The sequence below is a fragment of the Felis catus genome, chromosome C1 (assembly GCF_018350175.1).
Source record: "Felis catus isolate Fca126 chromosome C1, F.catus_Fca126_mat1.0, whole genome shotgun sequence".
Classification (NCBI taxonomy): domain Eukaryota; kingdom Metazoa; phylum Chordata; class Mammalia; order Carnivora; family Felidae; genus Felis; species Felis catus.
Window position 1 is genome coordinate 213,469,240 of NC_058375.1, and position 19,525 is coordinate 213,488,764.

The following is a 19,525-nucleotide window of genomic DNA, read 5'->3' on the forward strand; positions in this document are numbered from 1 at the left end:
GCTAAGTTTGATTCCAACCCAGGTCAGCTGGTCCCAGAGCCCATGCTCTTTTTTTTTAATTTTCTAAAAAAAAAAAATATGTTTATTTCTTTTTTTTTTTAATTTATTTAATGTTTATTTTTGACAGAGAGAGAGAGTGCAAGCGGGAGAGAGCAGAAAGAGAGGGAGACACGGATCCAAAGCAGGCTCCAGGCTCTGAGCTGTCAGCACAGAGCGCAATGCAGGGCTCCAACCCATGAACCTTGAGATCATGACCTGAGCCAAAGTCGGACACTTAACTGATGAGCCACCCAGGTGCCCCCCCATGCTCTTATACTATGCTATATATATATGCACTAGCAGAATTGGGAAACTACTCATGTACACAGGTTCTCTGTAAACTAGAGGGAAATCACGGGTGTTGGGGGTTAGGAGACATTTTTCTAGGGGGGGCACATTCATAATGGTGATGTCTGATCCAGTTCCCACTTTGGGACTGTTACAATTGTTTTACGGCTTTTAAAAATTACATATATTAATCGAGAAATTTATGACAAGCTGATAATTACCTTGATGGTAGAAAACTCCAGGTCCTTCCAGCAGTGATGTAAATTCTATGACATTTCACTTCATATTTATTGACTTGTTTTTACCCAGCATTGCAGCAGGTGCTGTGGGGGCAGGGAGAGCATTCTTAGGAGGGCAGAGAAGTCACTTTACTGCCTTCTTGTGGAGACAATACATATGTCTATGTAATGGTGATATCTTTTTTTTTATGTTTTTTAATTTATTTGAGAGAGAGAGAGAGAGAGAGAGAGAGAATGTGCACGCATGTGAGCAGGGGTGGGACAGAACGAGAGGGAGAGAAAAATCCAAAGCAGGCTTCTTGCTGACAGTGAGGAGCCCGACGCAGGGCTCGAACTCATGAACCGTGAGATCATAACCTGAGCCAAAACCAAGAGTCAGACGCTTAACCAACTGAGCCACCCAGGTGCTCCGATCTTTTTTTTTTATGTTTATTTATTTATTTTGAGAGACAGAGAGAGCGTGAGCATGAGTAGGGGAGGGGCAGAGAGAGAGGGAGCGAGAGAGAATCCTAAGCAGGTTCCCAGCTGCCAGTACAGTGCCTGATGCTTGGACTCTATCGCACAAACTGTGAGTCATGACCTGAGTTGAAATCAAGAGTTGGACACAACTGACTGAGCCACCCCTTCACATTTTAAGTAATCTCTACACCCAACATGAGGCTTGAACTCATAACCCCGAGATCAAGAGTCACAGCCTCCACCGACTGAGCCAGCCAGGTGCTCCTAATGGTGATATCTTTAACTGTCAAAAGAAGTAATTTAATTAACTAACCATTAATATTTCATGAGGACCAGGGGTGAGCCGACTGAGGTGGTCCCATGATCCTTCCTCCTGGCCTTCATGTCTTTGTATAAGCACCTCCTTGCATGTGGGTGGGGCTTGTTCTAACCAATAGAATAAGGCAAAGGTGATGGGTGGCTCTGATTATGTGCACCTGATTACATTACACAAGACCACAATGACCATCTTGCACGGGACCTCCTCCTTGCTGGCTTTGAAGAAGCAAGCTGCCATGTTGTGGACCGCCTACAGAGAGGGTGGGATACTGCGATACTGGCTGACACAGGGGAGAAACTGAGGCCTCTGTCTGACGAGCTGCAAGGAACTGAATTCCGCCAACAACCCCATGAGCTTGCAAGCAGATCCTTCCGCAGTCAGGCCTCAGGTGAGTCCCCAGCCCTGACTGAAGTCTTGCCCAGCCTTCTGTGAGAACCTGCAAGATGATAAATGTGTGTTGTTTTGAGATGCTACATTTGTTGTTACGTATACAACAACAGAGAACTAATGCGGGATCTAGTAGGTGAAAGGTCCTGCGTAGTAATATTATGGGGTACAAAGAATTATAAGGGATCCAGCACTTGAGGAGCTTCCAGGCAGCCAAGGTGAGAAAGGAAACCCAAAAGGAAAGTAATGTTTCTAAACAGGCATCTTGGCTCCTGAGCCTAAGAATTTGTCACACGGACAACAGAATCTATGAACAGAGTGCAGAGTCTGAAAGGCCTGGACCCACCTGCAGTTCAAGATCCCCCCTCATCCGGCCTTACTTCCTGCCCGACCTCTTGCTACCTGGCACTCTCTCGTTCACTGCTGTCCTTCCGGACGGCTCTTCTCCCTTCTCTGCTCACTGACTGCTCCATTTCAAGGACCAGCTTGACTGGGGCAGCCTCTTCTGCAAAGCTTTCTTGAATTCCCTAGCAGAATTAACCACTTGCTTTTTAGTTTCCAAATCTGTATGTTTTAATTTTTTTTAATGTTTATTTATTTGAGAGAGAGAGAGAGAGAGAGCAGGTAGAGGAGGGGCAGAGTGAGAGGGAGAGTGAGAAGGAATCTCATTGCACTGCCAGTGTAGAGCCCTATGTGGGGCTCAAACTCACGAACCGTGAGGTCATGACCTGAGCCGAAATCAAGGGTTGGCTGCTTAACCGACTGAGCCACCCAGGTGCCCCCTCAAATCTTTGTTATCAAAGGCATCATATTGTATTATTCATTTCTGATTTTTTACTGAGCACCTGCTAAGTGCTAGGCCTCCTGTTAGGTGCAAGAGATACTGTCGCAAGTATAGCACAGAGCTGTCCTTGGGGCCTTAGGCCCTCAGTCACGGGCCCATCCTGTCCTCCACCCAAGGCCAGTGCATCCTAGGCACTCAGCAAACACAGCAGCCACAGGTCTTCGTGTGGGTTAAGTGAGCGGCTGAGGCTCTGTGGGCCTTCCTCTGGTATCTCATGATGCGTTTCTGGCCTCGTGACAGCCTCTTTGAGGGGTGAGTTAACTGTCAAATATGCTCCCAAGTAGCTGAAATCAGTTGGATATTACGATTTGGTAATGTAACACTCAACATGTCGGCAGCAGATATCAGCAGGAGCGGACTTAGTTTACCTGTAATTGATATAGGGCTTTGGGGACTGACTGTCATTAATAAATTAGTGGCATTTTAAGGTTGTTCAAGGCTCCGCAGTGTGGGAGATAGGGGTCTCCTGAGCCAGTGATAGGAGGTGTATGCACCTAATTTATCTAAAAATTGATTGACGTGAGCAGCCAGTTAAAAAGAAAGGGGGCCAAGACGTGGCCCTATTGGTTCTTGCTGCCAGGCCGCCCCGCTAGGTGTTTATAATACGGGGTGTTCAATTCCCTTCTAACTAGCGGCAGCCCCACATGACAAAACTTCAAAGGGTGCTGCCCATGCCGTCAGGCAGAGTTTGGAAAAGTGTGAGGGCCCTGGAGGACACAGGCTGTGGCATTTGGCTATTGTTAGGGGAGCGGCCTATGCCGACCTTTCCCTGGGCCCCCTCCCCCAACTTCCTGGCCATCCTAGGCAAAGGTTTGGCCCCATGTTTTCCATTTCCTGGAGAGTCTCCTTCCCCAAGCATCCTGGCCCTCAGGGAAGGATGGGGTGCTGCCCTGAGTCCCCCCCATCAGAGGGGACCTCGCAGCCTGTCGTGGGGCTGCATCTTGCTGTGTATTTGGAGTTTCCTGGCTGTGACCTGTCTTGCACCTGGGGCCTCCATTATCTCCACCTAGAGTTTCCAAGCCACGCCCCGAATCCTCGGGTGGGATCCTCGGGTGGGAGTCCCCACCCCACCCCCAGACACAGACCAGGGCTTCAAGGGATCATTTCTGGAGTCTGATGAGCTTCCTGGATCTGACCAGAGTTCTGCTCCATTCCTGGGACTTGCTTGCCGTGGCCTGCGGCCTCCGTGGGGAGGAGCCGTTCCCCTCCCCCCACCTCCCCGCCCCCGCCCCTGTGCTGAGGAACCCGTCCCTTCCCTACTTGTCTCCTCCCTGCCCCAGTTTGCCCTCCTTCCCTCCTGGCCAGAGAGCCGATGTCCCCTTTTAATTTGAGCTGCAGAGGAAGTGGCCTCAGGAATGGCCTAAAAAGCTGCCCCTGAGCCCCATCATCGAAGAGACCGTCCTGTGAAAGGCCCCCTTCTATCAGGTCTCCTCCCTCAGCCTCCCTAGAGCTGGACCGTTTTTGGATTTCCTGTCTTCATACCCATTTTTCTGCTTCATCCTTGGAATTTGGTGACCCGAATTTTGGCCTGACGTCTTGGCCGGGGGCCTGGCATCGCTTTGACTCTCCCCCTGCAGACTTGGCACGGGATTCTAGAAGGACTGCCTGCTGCTACACTCTGTGTGTGCCCCACCCCAAACCCCAGTCCCAGGAAGTCACTCCACTGAGGCCGCAGTGAAGACATCTCTCCAGGCTCTGATCTCTGCCTCAGTCAGACAGTTTGGCCCCGGGCGGTTTCCAGCTGATGGTGTGGGATTAATAAACACAGCAGGAAGTCTTTGTTCTTAAAAAAGAAAGGTCTCTTTAAAAAATAGTTATGCACATAACAGAAAATTCAAAAAGGAGGGGGGGTGCATTCTCTCCAATACCCGTGTTCTTCAGTTCCCGGCTGCACAGGTAACTATTTTTGGAGTTTTTTGTTTCTTCCAGACATTTCTAGGCACTCACCCCACCTCACCCCTGTCCCCACCACCAAACACAAAGCCTTGATTGTACTGTTTGCCATTTTTCGTGGTGTCAATGCTCCCACCATGGCTGATTTCAAGACGCCAACGGGATGTCGGTGAACGCGGAGTTAAAAAATAGGCCCGATTCGCTGGGGATGAGGGCCAGCTCCCGCTCTGCGTGGTGAAGTTACACAGACACATGAAACACACGGCCGGACACACACCAACGGAATCCTAGGACACCTGCACTTTCCTTCTCACACTGTACTGAACCACCTTCCCGGGCAAAGCCAGATAGCAAGCAACGCAGGGGAATGAAGGTATCGACCGGGCTGTTCCTCATACGAGACAAGAATGGGGAGAGTCTGTCATGGAGAAGCTTGTGGCAGAAAACCATGAAGGGTCATCAGGTTAACTACGGGGTAAGAGATGTTAAGAACCTAATTAGTGAGAAGTCATTTCTGAAGACTAACAATTTGGGGGGCACCTGGGTGGCTCAGTCATTTGAGCATCACACTCCTGGTTTCAGCTCAGGTCATGATCTCACAGTTTGTGGGCCCCACGTCAGGCTCCAAGGTGGCAGCATGGAGCCTGCTTGGGATTCTCTCCCTCTCCCAATCTCTGTCTCTCTCTCTCTGTCTCTCTCTCTGCCCCTCCCCACCCCCATGTGTGCATTCTCTCTCACAGAATAAATAAATAAACTTAAAAAAAAAAAAAAAAAAGAATAGGGGAGCCAGGGTGGCCTAGTCAGTTGAACTCCCGACTCTTGATTTTGGCTCAGATCATGATCTCGCAGTTTGTGGGATCGAGCCCCACACCAGACTTTGCACTGACAGTGTGGCGCCTGCTTGAGATTATCTCTCTCCCCCTCTCCCTGCACTCCTCCCCCACTCTCTCTAAATAAATAAACATAAAAAAGAATAAAAACCCTTTGGTTTGAGTAAATCTTTTTTAAAGTTTATTTATTTTGAGGGGAAGAGAGGGGCAGAGAGACAGGGTAAGAGAATCCCAAGCAGGCTCCACACTGTGTGGAGCCGGATGCAGGACTCAAACTCACCAACCATGAGATCGTGACCTGAACTGAAATCAAGAATTGGTCACTTACCCGACTGAGCCGCCCAGGCACCCCGGGTTTGAGTAGATCTTGAAGAAACAATATCTTGGGGCGCCTGGGTGGTGCAGTCGGTTAAGCGTCCGACTTCAGCCAGGTCACGATGTCACGGTCCGTGAGTTCGAGCCCCGCGTCGGGCTCTGGGCTGATGGCTCGGAGCCTGGAGCCTGTTTCCGATTCTGTGTCTCCCTCTCTCTCTGCCCCTCCCCCGTTTATGCTCTGTCTCTCTCTGTCCCAAAAATAAATAAATGTTGAAGAAACAATATCTTAATTTCTAATCGACTACTTAGGAGTTAAATGAACCCTTAATTCAGGACAGAATTTAAACTGCCAGGAAAAAAAAAAAAAGGTTCACCTACCTCTTTAAAAGCTGCAGAGATGGGGCGCCTGGGTGGCTCAGTCGGTTGGGTGTCTGACTTCGGCTCGGGTCATGATCTCGCACTCCGTGAGTTCGAGTCCCGCATCGGGCTCTGTGCTGACAACTCAGAGCCTGGAGCCTGCTTCAGATTCTGTGTCTCCCTCTCTCTCTGACCCTCCCCCATTCATGCTCTGTCTCTCTCTGTCTCAAAAATAAATAAACGTTAAAAAAGAAAAAAAAAAAACTGCAGAGGGTTGAGGCGCCTGGGTGGCTCAGTTGGTTAAGCGTCCGACTTCAGCTCAGGTCATGATCTCACAGTTCATGCGTTCAAGCCCCGCATCGGGCTCTGTGCTGACAGCACAGAGCCTGCTTAGATCCTCTATCTCCCTCTTTCTCTGCCACTCTCTCTGCTCTCTGCTCACTTCTCTGCTCTCTCTAAATAAATAAATAAATAAACTTAAAAAAAGAAAACCTTCAGAGGGTTGATCAAATTTCCCAGCTAGAGAGAATTGAGGAACCTAAAAACCTGGAGAGAAGAGCCAGATGAGTGATGTCACCTGCAGGCATGTGACCTGGGGCTTCCTCGGTCTTCTCAAGAAGCTGTGGACAACCCAGCCCTGACATCTGCCAAGTTACTCACTTCGGTGGCTGCCCAGGACTCCCTCTGAGTTCCATTAGGAAACATTGGTTTTTTTTTTGAAACAAGCACTTGAGAAGGGATTTCAGCTCCCTGGGTTTCTGGGTGACTTCCTCTGTGGTTGGCTCGTCCCTCTGCCTCCTGGTACCTCTGTCAGGCATTCTGAGCTTCCAGCAATCTTTGTCAGAAAGGGGACAATTACGGCTGGTGTCCACCTGGGCTCTGTTGGTCCGGCTTAGTCCCTGGCAAGCTGCTTCTCACGGACAGTTGAAGTGGAGGTTCATATACCCTTCGGATGACAGGTAACCCTTGGGCCCCTCAACCCCTGTGTGAGCCCCTCCTGTCCCTAAATCCCAGGGATAGAGAAGGGGACCCATACTGAGCACTAGCACCACAAACTGTTTAGTTTGTGGAAAAGCAATACCTTCTAAAGTATCCATCTTATACCTAGAACTGAGAAGGGTTTCACTCCGAATGCTAAGACATGCAAGTGTATAAAGAGCCGTGGGTGTAGCCCCGTGCCATGGTTGCACGGCAGGAGGTTATGGATGACTCCCCCGGCAGCACTCGGGGCTCCCTTTGAAGCATGTGGCTGATCCCCTTTGGGAAACAATCCTTCAGGCCCCATCTTTGCCAGGGATATATCTTTGGCGAAGCCATAGCTAATGGGAATTTGGGAATGTATAAGATGGGTATGGACAGCTAATAGGAATATACAAAGTCCAAGAGACTATGAGGTTGGAACCAGATGGCTGAGAAATGTCTTCAGCTTACCATCCACACACAAGGACAATACCATTTCAGTTTACTCAGGGAGCAGCAGAGGAGAAATGGATCATTATGAGGGCCGCATAACTCAGAGATGGCTCCCCTGTGTTGAAGGAGCTCAAGATAGTTAGCCCACCACTGTAATTGGATTGGGGCAGTAGGGAAGGGGGGTGTAAAAACTTAGAACACAAAATTTGGTGCCTAAAAGCCACGGGCTGATAAAGAAAAGAGGAAGAAAGGTCACAGTCTTTGGATTTATTCCTCCATGCTGCCATTTTCCAGGATACAGTTCAGTTCGTTGGCAGGTATGTTTCAGAACACTTGGGGACAGGAAAAATAGACAAGCATGTATTTGGGGGGAGTTCAGGACTGAGTAATTCTCAAGTGGATTTGCTCACATTGCCAGGATTAGATTGACTCCTTCACTTAGGCTGAGGGGTCGTAATGCAGAAGACTTCGTTCCTCCCAGTAGACCATCTCAGCACATTCCACGGCATTCTGTGGGGAGAGCAGAGAGCTTCAGAACCATACCAGCTCTTCTAGAGGTTGGCCCAAATGAAACATAGTGAGCAGAGGGCTGGCTGGAGTGGGGGACTCACAAGAGAGAGAATTGAGGGAATGGGGTGGACCACACTGAACACAGAAGGTGCTGGGTGGGTCTGTCATTCAGGGTCAAGATGGAGGAAAAGTTGCTGCTGCAGAACATTCAAGAAGATTTGGAATAGAACAGATTGACTGGAAAATAGGTAAGGAAAATGAATCTTAAAAAACAGTAAATCTGAAAACACCAGATGCTGAGGATATGTGGGAAATGGGTATTTTTAAACACTGTTGTTGGCAGGTACCCTGGGACCGCGTGGCAACCCTCAGTAAGCTGAAGGTGTGCATACCCGGGACCCAGCCATGCTGCTCCTGGGTGCATCCCCACCGAGGTCTTTGGCACAGGTGTTCCAGAAAACAAGCACAAAGATATTTTTTTTTTTGAAGCACTGTTTGTAATAGCAAAAAAAGTGAAAACAATCTGTCTCTAGGCAAAAGAATGGACAAAATGAACTCTAACTTGCTCGTGGGAGGCATTCTATACTGCAGTTAAAGTGAATGAACTATGTCATCATGTATCAACATGTAAAATCTCAAACACATATTGCATTAGAAAAGCAGGTTGCAATACGTACACACGGTGATTCCTTTTACATAAAGTTTCAAAACACATACAAATGGTACTCTTCGGTTTAAAAATGCACTTGAGGCACCTGGCTGGCTCAGTCAGTAGAGCATGTGACTCTTGCCCTCAAAGTTACAAGTTCAAGCCCCACATTAGGTGCAGAGATTACTTAAAAATAAAATCTTTAGGGGCACCTGGGTGGCTCGTCAGTTAAGTGTTCAAATTTGGCTCAGGTCATGATCCCCTGGTTTGTGGGTTTGAGCCCCACGTCGGGCTCTGTGCTGACAGCATGGAGCCTGCTTTGGATTCTGTGTCTCCTTCTCTCTCTCTGTCCCTCCCCGGCTTCGCTCTGTCTCTCTCTCTCTCTCTCTCAAAAATAAACACTAAAAAAAATTTTTTTAGTGAGTTTATAATATGTACCAAAGACAGAAACATACATGGGGTGAATTTCACCAACCTCAGGGAAGTGGTTACCTTTGAGGAGAGAAGGAAGGAAAAGCCACGTAGGGATTTAGCTATTTTTGTAGAGCTTTATCTCTTTAAAATAAACTAACTAACTAACTAACTAAATAAATAAATAAGGCAAAATATTAGCATCTGTCTAATCTCAGTGTCTGTCGACAGATGTCGACCTATATTATATTTCACACTTGTGGTAGACTGAATAATGGTCCCAGAGATGTCCCTCCACGCCCTAATCCTCAGAATCCATGCATATCCTATCTCCTGTGGTAAATGGGCCCTCGCAAATATAAGTAAGTTAAGGATCTTGAAATAGGGAGATTATCCTGGGCCCAATGTAATCACCAGGGTCCTTAGGGAGGCAGGAGAGTTAGTCAGAGAGAGGAGATGTGATCGTGGATGTAGAGGTTGGAGGGATGTGCTTTGAAGATGGAAAAAGAGGCCACTAGCCAAGGAATGCAGGCAGCCCCTAGAGACCAGAAGAAGTTAGAAAACAGATTCTTCCCCGAAGTTCCAGAAAAAAATGAAGCCCTGTCAGTATCTTGGTTTTGGACTCTGAACCCCCAGAACTGTAAGGGAATAAATTTGTGTTGATTTAAGCCGCTAAATTCATGATAACTTGATATAGCAGCAACAGAAAACTAATACAGTGTCTTGGGGGGCATTGTTTCATAATTCAAAAGTTTGCTTGCTTTTCTTTTATGATGGTAAGTTGGGAGAAGAGCAGTAAAGTAGAGCCTAGGCCCTGTCTTCCTGTTCCTCCTCCTTTAGAGGAGGTTGAGCCATTGAGGAACCCTCCTCACCCCAGCCTCTGGAGTTTCTCGAAGCCCTGGTTGTCAGAACGTGCCCAGAGCTTTGGGGCGAGCCACACCCCGGGAGAACTTCCGGAGCCGGTTCCCTCCGTCCCTGGAAGGTAAAGCTGCCAGGAGCCCACAGAAATCTGAGGTGACTACAGAGATGAACACGAGCACTGCGTGAGGAGCTCCCCCAACGCTCCCTGGCCCTTGTACCATCTCCTGCAGAGGCTGCGTGGACTGCCGGGGCGGGGGGAGGGCAGCCAGTGCCCAGGGGCTTTGCCTGGGAGTGGAGACTCCAGATATTGGATGGCCAGGCACCCCTCCAAGGCCAGAAGTCTTATGCAGGGGGCTGGGCAGCAGCACTGTGCTAACAGGAGCCTCGACTTGGGTCAGTGCCCTCCCAGGGGAGTTCAGCAGGTGGCTGCTGCCTGAGATCTGATGGGTGCAGGTGTGAAGTCTGGCCAAGGGAGCCATTTGTTGAAGAGGTTGGCTGCAAGAGAGACTGATAGGAGAGGGGGCTAAGGGCATGTAAGGATCCAGAAAGACTTGTTTTCAGGAAAAGAAACATCTGGGTATATCTGTGTGCATGTGTGTGTGTGCATGTATGGGTAGGAGGGCTGTTGGGGGGAGAGATGTTCGGTTGGGGGGTGTAGGAGTGAAGGCCAAAGGCTGTGGAAGAGGCTTGAGGGTCCAGAACATGGCACAGGCAGAGGAGTGATCTTGGGTGGGAGGAAAGATGGTTCTTCTCTTTCCAGAGCTGGAAACTAGTCGAGGAAGACATGGACAAGCGTCTGGAAGGCATGACACCCCACCCACCCCAGAGTCAGCCTGGTGTGGGAGTGGGGGACAAGGGATGATCAAGAGGCTGCATTCACTCCATGTGGGTCACTTGAATTGTTTTATAGTAAAGATGTATTCCTGTACTACTTGTGAAATTAAAAATAAATTTAAATATATGAAACCCAATGGGCACCTGGGTGGCTCAGTCCGTTAAACGTCGGACTCTTTGATTTCGGCTCAGGTCACGCTCTCGCCATTCACGAGTTTGAACCCCGCATCGGGCTCTACGCTGACAGTGTGGAGCCTGCTTGCGATTCTCCCTCTCTTTCTCTCTCTGCCTCTCCCCTGCTCCCACTCGCTCTCTCTCTCTCAAAAATAAACAAACATTAAAAAATATATTAAACCCTATAAATATTGTAGTTAGTTGTTCAGAAAAGTGGCAGACAGGTGTAAGATTCACTGAAGGGGTAGGATGGGGTTTCCGGATCAGACTAAGTATAGGGGCCCCCCAGGGGGAAAAGCTGAAGAAGTAAAGGGAACAGGGAACGTGTAACAAGTCTTGAGGCTGCAAGGCACCATGGCCAGAGCAAGGACCCTGCTGGAGAGGAAATGGCAGCTGAGGAGATGAGGATCAGATGCTGGGACCCTGAAGGGTCCCTGGGAGGCATTTTGAAAGCACAGACTCCACCCCCACCCTCACCCCTGAGTCAGGAAGCCTTCCAGGGGCTCTGGAATTCCCTGCATTTCAACGGACTCCATTTCATTCATTCATTCATTCATTCATTCATTCATTCATTCATTTTGAGAGAGAAAGATCAAGTGTGAGCAGGGGAGGGGCAGAGAGAGAGGCAGAATCCCAAGCAGGCTCCATGCTCAGCCCAGAGCCTGATGCAGGGCTTGACCCCACAAACTGTGAGATCATGACCTGAGCCAAATCACGAGTTGGATGCTTAACCGACTGAGCCACCCAGGCGCCCCTATATTTATTTAAGTAATCTTTGCACCCAAGGTGGGGCTCGAACTCAGGACCCCAGAGATCAAGAGTCACATGTTCTACTGACTGAGCCAGCCAGATACCCACCCCCCTACCAAACTCCATTTTATTTTTTTATTTTTGGGGTTTTTTTTTAATGTGTATTTATTTTAGAGGGTGGGGGAGGGGCAGAGAGAGGCAGGGGACAGAGGATCTGGAAGGGGCTCTGTGCTGGCAGCAGAGAGCCTGATGCGGGGCTCAAACTCATGAATCGTGAGATCATGACCTGAGCCAAAGTCAGATGCTTAACTGAGTCACCCACACGGACCCTGATGCGGTCTGTGGACACCATCTCCTCCTCTAAAGGACTTCTCCCCCCAGACATGTGGCTCAGCACCATGGCTCTGCTTACCTGTGACCTAACCTGCAGGCATCTTCCCAAGAGCCTCCCTCCTGTTTTTCTGCCAGCTTCGCTCCACACAGCGTCCTCACCCAACTCCGCAGACTCACTCAACCCAAGGTCCCGCACACTCAGAATGAAACACTGAAGGGGAAAACCCTTCCATGGGTCACAGGGCCAGGGAGGGGCTGAGTTAACCCTCAGACTCACCCCAGCTGAGAATATTTCTTTTCTTTCTTTCTTTTTTTAAATTTATTTTTAAGTAATTTCTACACCCAGTGTGGGGCCCAAACTCCTAGCCCCAAGATCAAGAGTTGCACGCTCTACTAAGCCAGCCAGTCGCCCCAGAATATTTCTTATCAACTGCAGTTTTTATAAGGTAGTAAAATACAAAATAACGGTCTAGCTTGGCATGTTCAGAACTTACATAAATACAACATAAAACAGGTGAGGGGGCGGGGCTTGGCTGACTCAGTTGGTGGAATAGGGGACTCTTCATCTCAGGGCTGTGAGTTGGAGCCCCATAAGTGTAGAGGTTACTTTTTTAAAAATCTTGAGGGGCACCGGGTGGCTCAGTCATTGGAGCGTCCGACTCCTGATTTTGGTTCAGGTCATCACCACCTGGTTTGTGAGTTCAAGCCCCATGCTCTATGCTGACAGTGCGGAGCCTGCTTGGGATTCTCTCTCTGCCCCTCCCCTGCTCACATTCTCTCTCTCTCTCTCTCTCTCTCTCTCTCTCTCTCTCTCTCTCAAAATAAACAAACAAACCTTTAAAAAATCTTAAGGAAAAAAAGCAATACAATCATGGGTCTACAATTCTGAAAAAAAGGAAAAAAAATTAGAAACACATTTTTTTCCCCTTTTTCTTTTAGCAACAGTACTGCAATGAGCATTTTTGTAGCCGTATATTTTGGACACCTTAAAGATTCCTTCCAGATAACTTGTAGAGGTAGAACTGACAGGTCAGAAGATACTTGTAACTTTAAAGCTTGATTTCTCTCCAAAAAGGCTGTTCCAGTTCTTTCACATTTCTAGAAATAATTCAGGAGAAAGCTGCTGCCCAATAGTGGGCATTGATCTGCTATAATCTGATGGTAGTAAGGGGAAATGTTATTTTAAATGGTTTTATTTTGACTTCTTTGTATTAAGGAGATTAAACATTTTCTCTTCTTATTTCATTTATTTCATTGTTTTTTTTTTTAATTTTTTTTTAACGTTTATTTTATTTTTGAGACAGAGAGAGACAGAGCATGAACGGGGGAGGGTCAGAAAGAGGGAGACATAGAATCTGAAACAGGCTCCAGGCTCTGAGCTGTCAGCACAGAGCCTGACGCGGGGCTCGAAGTCACGGACCGCGAGATCGTGACCTGAGCCGAAGTCGGCAGCTTAGCCGACCGAGCCACCCAGGCGCCCCTATTTCATTGTTTTGGTTCCTCTGCCCTGCTCACATCATCCATCTATCTCTTTGGTGCCATGTGCTTTATCAGAGCCCTTTGATGATGAGGGCATTTGCCTCTGTTGCCACATACATCTGGGAAATGTATTTTCCACATGTGTCTTTTGCCTTTAAATATGTTTTGCTGGTGGGGCGCCTGGGTGGCTCAGTCCATCAAGCGTCTGACTTGATTTCAGCTCAGGTCATGATCTCACAATTCGAGAGTGTGAGCCCCGCATCAGGCTTGGTGCTGACAGCACAGAGCCTGCTTGGGATTTTCTCTCTCCCTCTCTCCGCCCTTCCCCCGCTCTCTCTCCCTTAAGATAAATAAATAAACTTAAAAAAATTTTTTAATAAATAAATATGTTTTGTGGGTCTTGACATATAGAAACTTTTCATTAAAAAATTAGATCTAGGACTGCCAGTCGGGCTCAGTTGGAAGAGCATGAACTCTTGATCTCAGCATCATGAGTTCAAGCCCCACGCTGAGTGCACAGATTACTAAAGAAAATATATAAACTTAAAAAAATTTAAGTCTAATAGGATTTGTTTTGTTTATTTCTATTTCTGTCTTGAATGTGGCACTCATCAATACTTCAGGTAATAAGGTACCATAGTCCCCCTTTATCCATGATTTCACTTTGGGTCTCATTACCCAGTCAACCATGGCCTGGGAGGAGGTGACCCTCCTTCTGACGTAACATCAGAAGGTCAACAGTAGCCTAATGCTAACGTCACAATGCCTACGTCATTCACCTCACTTCATCTCATCATGTAGACTTTTTGTCATCTCGTATCATCACATGAAGGGTGAGCCCAGTACAATAAGATACTTTGAAAGAGAGAGATACATCCACATAACATATATATGGGTTTTTTTTTTCAAATTGTGGCATATTTTTATAATCGTTCTATTATCAGTTATTGTGGTTAATCTTTTACTGTGCCTAATTTATAAATTAAACTTATCAAATAAATCATAGGTATATATGTACAGGAAAAAACAGCATATATAAGGTTTGTACCATTCACAGTTTCAAGCATCCACTGGGGGTCTTGGGAAGTATTCCCCACGGATAAGGGGGGACTGCTGTATGAATAGTAAGAATAAAAAGGAATATTGAGAGAGGGAGATAACGTAAGGAGAGGCTGAGTGTGGCAAGATCCCTATTCACTGTAGCCGATCCAGGTTCACACTGAAATTCCTGTCAGAGGTTGAGATGGAGGAGGGAGGGAGGGAGGGAGGGAGGGAAGGAAGGGCAAAGGGGAAAAGGGACAGAGGAGGGACGGACCTGTATGGCAGGGGAGGGCCCAGCTAGACCCAGTGTATAGATCTGAGGATGTCTCCAGGGTGGCCCTGTCTGATGATGGAACTGGAGGAAGCAGACTGCTGTGGCCAGGAAGACCAGTTTATCTCATCCCAAAAGCCAACACCGTGTCCGAAACATCCAGAGAAGGGGACAGAACCTACACGGGGGCTGTCCTTGGACCCAAGGGAGGGCACAGCTGTTTACTAGACAGGCAGTCTAAACACCACACCGGAAGTTCCGCAGAATCAAGGTCAGACTGACTTTGGTCAAGGTGGCTGGGGAGACCAGGTCAAAGGTGAGTCCTCAGCTTGCCCATCCCTGAGAAGTGAGGGGTGCTGCCCGAAGGAGCTTTTACCTGTTGCTCACTTTACAAAGACTGCACAGTTGTTTTCCTGTTTGCCAAGTTCGAATTTTAAAAACCACTGAAGTCAGTAAACTTGCCTTTCTCCCACAAAAAGCTGAAAAACCCTCAAACATGGTTTGTCTGTGAATTTTAAAAATTGTTCTCTGAGGGGTGCCTCAGTCAGCTAAGCATCTGACTCTTGACTTCAGCTCAGGTCATGATCTCACGGTTTTTGAGTTCAAGCCCCACATAGGGCTCCAGGCTGACAGTCGGAGCCTGCTTGGGACTCTCTCTCCTTCTCTCTCTGTGCCTCCCGGCCTCAAAAAACAAAAACAAAAACAAAAAACCCTTAAAAAAAAATTGGCCTCTGTGTTTTCACATTGTGTGTTTAGTGTTCTGCATAGTTGAATTTGAAAACAAAGGTCAGAAGCATTCTTCCTGACTTACTGTAGACGTTTCAAAAGCACAGGCTCTGGCTAATACTAAGAAGTTACAGAAATAGACTGTTTGGTCACTGGCTGCTTAAAATGGAAAAGCCAAAGTTTTTCCGAGAGGAAACAAAAGGACGTGAGGAGTCTAGACTCTGGCCACTCTAACGGTGTGTGTGTGACTGAGTGGGACTGGAAGTTTTGGGGGGCTTGCTCAGCACTCTCTAAATCCGGTAAGCATTTGGGGGTGCCGATGAGCAGGATCTTTAGCTGCACAGCTGTTTTTTCCTTTTTTTTTTTTTTTTTAATTTTGAGAGAGAGAGAATACGTGATGGGGGAGGCGCAGAGAGAGAGAAAGAGAGAGAGAGAGAGAGAGAGAGTCTGAAGCAGGCTCTGAGCTTTCAGCAAGGAGCCCAATGCAGGGCTCGAACTCATGCTGTGAGATCAAGACCTGATCCAAGGTCGGGAGGTCGGTCGCTTAACCGACTGAGCCAACCAGGCACATCTCTGAACGAACGCAGTTCTCGGTGGCGAGAGGGTGTGCCTGGGGCAGCCAGCCGGCTCCGTGGGATCCTGCCCCTGTGGAAACAGTATGAGTGTGTGATCCCAGAGAGGGTGTGTGTCCCTGGGCCTGGCATTCTGTGTTACCAGGCAACCCAATGTGTCTGGGTGTGTCCCCTCAGCGCTCGCTCTCCTGCTAAAGTCTCCAGGCGCAGCCTGCTTGGAGGGTGTCTGAGCTGTGACCATCCCCACCTGATCAGGTCTGTGACAGCCCCCGTGTCTAGCCTCGGTGAATACATGCACAAAAACACGAGGGGTGCGTGGCTCAGGTTCTCACAGACTGCTACCTCTGGATATTGTAGCTGAAACTAGAAGTTTCCATTTGGCCGTGTGTGTGTGTGTGTGTGTGTGTGTGTGTGTGTGCAGACCCCTCTGTGTCTGAGTGTTGGACTATGTAAGGCTCTAGAAGGACCCTGCGTGTGGCTGAGGGTTGAGAGCTCCTCCAGGAGCTGTTGTCCCTCTCTGGGGACCGGCCTTGGGCATCAGGGGAATTCTGCAACAGTGATGGCACCTGACAGTCTTTTTTCACTGTCCTTGCAGGAATCTTTTGAACTCAGTATTTGGAACCAGCCCCAAGTCTCTTGGTACCGTGGGCAGCGATCCCTCTAGGCAAAACTGAAATGTCTGGAAAAGTAACAAGGCAGACCTATGAGTGCCTAAAACTGGTCCTTAAAGGAATTTTTCAGAAAGAAAAAAAAGGGGGGGATTTAAAAATATTTTGAACAAAGAAAGAGACATCTTTGAAATAATCAAAGCACTTTCTAGGTTGATTCCTTTAGAGTTCTGTTCTATTTTGATTCTTAAGAGGTCTATTTTAATATTAAGGAGGTAAAAAAAAAAAAAAAAGAGTTCAGAACAGGAGATGATTTGCTCCTGCCTCACAGGAAGGTGGAGACAGTGTTGGGACAAGAACCTGATCCTAGGGTTCACCCCCACCCCCCAGGGTTTTCCCAGCCTGTTTCTGTTTCTGTTTACTTCTGTGTGTGTCTCTGGGCGTGTCCCCCTCTGGGTTGTGCACAAGCAGGCTCTAGGTGTGTCCCGGCTCAGAGCAGCTCCGCCAGCGGGGTGTTTCTCCCCTGCAGGGAAATTCCAGGGGGCAGTGCCGGCCTCAGCTGCGGTGAGACATTATTTCCTTGGGAGGAAACCGGCTCTCGGCAGCCAGGAAAGAAACAGTTTCCATTCTGAGAGGGAGGAGAGGCGGGAGGAGGGAGGAGGGAAGTGGGTGGGAGGAGGAAGGGGGAGGAGGTGGGAGGGGAAAGAGGGTGGGTGGTGGGAGGGGAAAGAGGGTGGGTGGAGGGAGGGGAGAGGGGGAGGGGGAGGAGGCAGAAGGGAGTGGGGAGGTGGAAGGAGAGGAGGGAGGTGGGACGGAGCCACCCCAGGGCCCACAGGCCCGCGGGCTCCCTGAAGCCTCCAGACACGGTTTAAATTTAGCCCTTCTATTCTAGTTCTTGCAGCTCAGCCTCGCCCCGCAGCCATACAGCTGGCCAGTTTCCCCAAGCACAACTGCTCCTCCAGACAAGGTAGAGGGCGGAATGTGTAAGCTTCTCTCCTGGAGAGGGCACCCCCCCCCCCCCCGCCGTGTCTTCTGGCCCTGTGGAATTAGGAGGTACAGAGGAATGGAAGAAACCCACCACCCTAACTCACATTCGGAACCTGGGGCCCCCATGTGCGCGCGCTCCACTGACGCCACCCCCAGAAAGGATCATGGAGAGGAGGCCACTTGCTCAGCTGAGATGGGAACCGACCTAGTCCCGGTTCACTGGCTGGTGGAAACTCAGGCAAGAGAAGGAATGATTAAGGGAACATGCAGGAGGAACAGCAATGAGACATCATCCTAATTCCGGTGAGGCCACCTCATTCTGGTCTCTGCTCAGATGTCCCTTCCCTGACCACACCAGCCCCCACCTCTCCCTCCCTGCCTCTCACCTGCTTCCTCTTCTGCTGGTGTACCCGGCCATCTGATGATGGCATGTACACCTTTGTTTAATGGAAGATCCAGGAGAGCGGGGCTCGGCTTTGCTCACTGCCGTGTCCCCAGCGTCTAGGGAAGTTGGCTGCATTAACTGAACACTTGCTCTGTGCCAGGCACTGTATCATGTGCTTTAAATGCGTTAAGTAATCTTAGCCTTACTGTGGTCCTGTGAGGGTTTTTACCCAAGTAGAAAAATGAAGCCCAGAGAAGAATCTTGCCCAAGGACATAGGATTTGACCCTGGCCCTCTGTGCTCCTACACATGGCCTGGATCGCCAACCATAGTGACTTGGCCCTTTCCTCCACCCTCGCACAGCCTCTGCTGGGGGGACTACCCTGCTCCTTCTGCCCTTGCTGAGTTCCCTGTGCCAGTCTCAGGAATGCTGAACCAAACCCCTAGACCCTGAGCACCCCCAACCAGCCTGGCCTTTGGACAAGGAGAAGAGGAGCATTCATACTGAAGGGATCCAGAATCTCTCACTGCGAGTGGTTTTTCCCGTACTCCCAGTATCTAAAAGCAGAGTCTCCTGGAAGGATTCAGCTGTCACCAGTCTCCTCCTCAGGAGATGGGCTCTTTCCACTGGAGAGAAATCTGCATCGGAGTAAGAAATCACATAAGCAGCTATTGTCACACGACTACCATATTTCCTATCTATTTTCCTAAGGGCCTACTTATCTTTCCTAAAAGCCATTTGATGGGACACCTGGGTGGCTCAGTCGGTTAAGCATCTGACTCATGGCTTCACCTCAGGTCATGATCTCATGGTTTTGTGAGTTTGAGCCCCCTCGTCGGGCTCTGCACCAACCGTGCGGAGCCTGCTTGGGATTCTCGCTCTCTCCCTCTATCCTGCCCCTCCCCTGCTCATGCTGTCTCTGTCTCTCTCTAAATAAATAAATAAATAAATAAATAAGTAAAATCCATTTGTTTTCCGGTAAATGCCCTTCTCCCCCTCCCCTTCCCCTATGAGGATGGTATCGAAGCCCCAAATTCTAACCACCTCCTTGAATTACATTTTTCTGTGAACTCACATGTATGTATATGAATTTTAAAATATCTCTTCTTTTGCAAATCTGTGTTTTGCCAGTATAATTTGCATGTTCCCAAGAACTGAACCTAAGAGCGTGCAGAAAAAAGTCTTCCTCCCAAACAATGCCAAGTTCAACCTGGAAGGAGAAACACCGGTGGTGCCATTTTTCAGATGGAAGGGGACCCGCTGACCCTGACCATTTGTTAGCAGTCAGGATGGATTTGTGCTAATTTTTCTGCTATCTGATCACTGTACATCCAAGGTCACTATGATCTCTGCAACTGAGTTTCTTTCACACAGAGCGAACAGACACTGGAACCTACTTCCTCAATCTGACTAACATGCTTCCAGTTAAAAGGCCCACCAGGAAGAGCCCCTGCCCCCAAGCAGCAGGTTCACTGGCCTAAGAGGGCAAAGTGGGCACTTACTCTGGGGGAAATCACTGTGGTCTGCAGTGCAACCCTTAGCTGTGTGGGC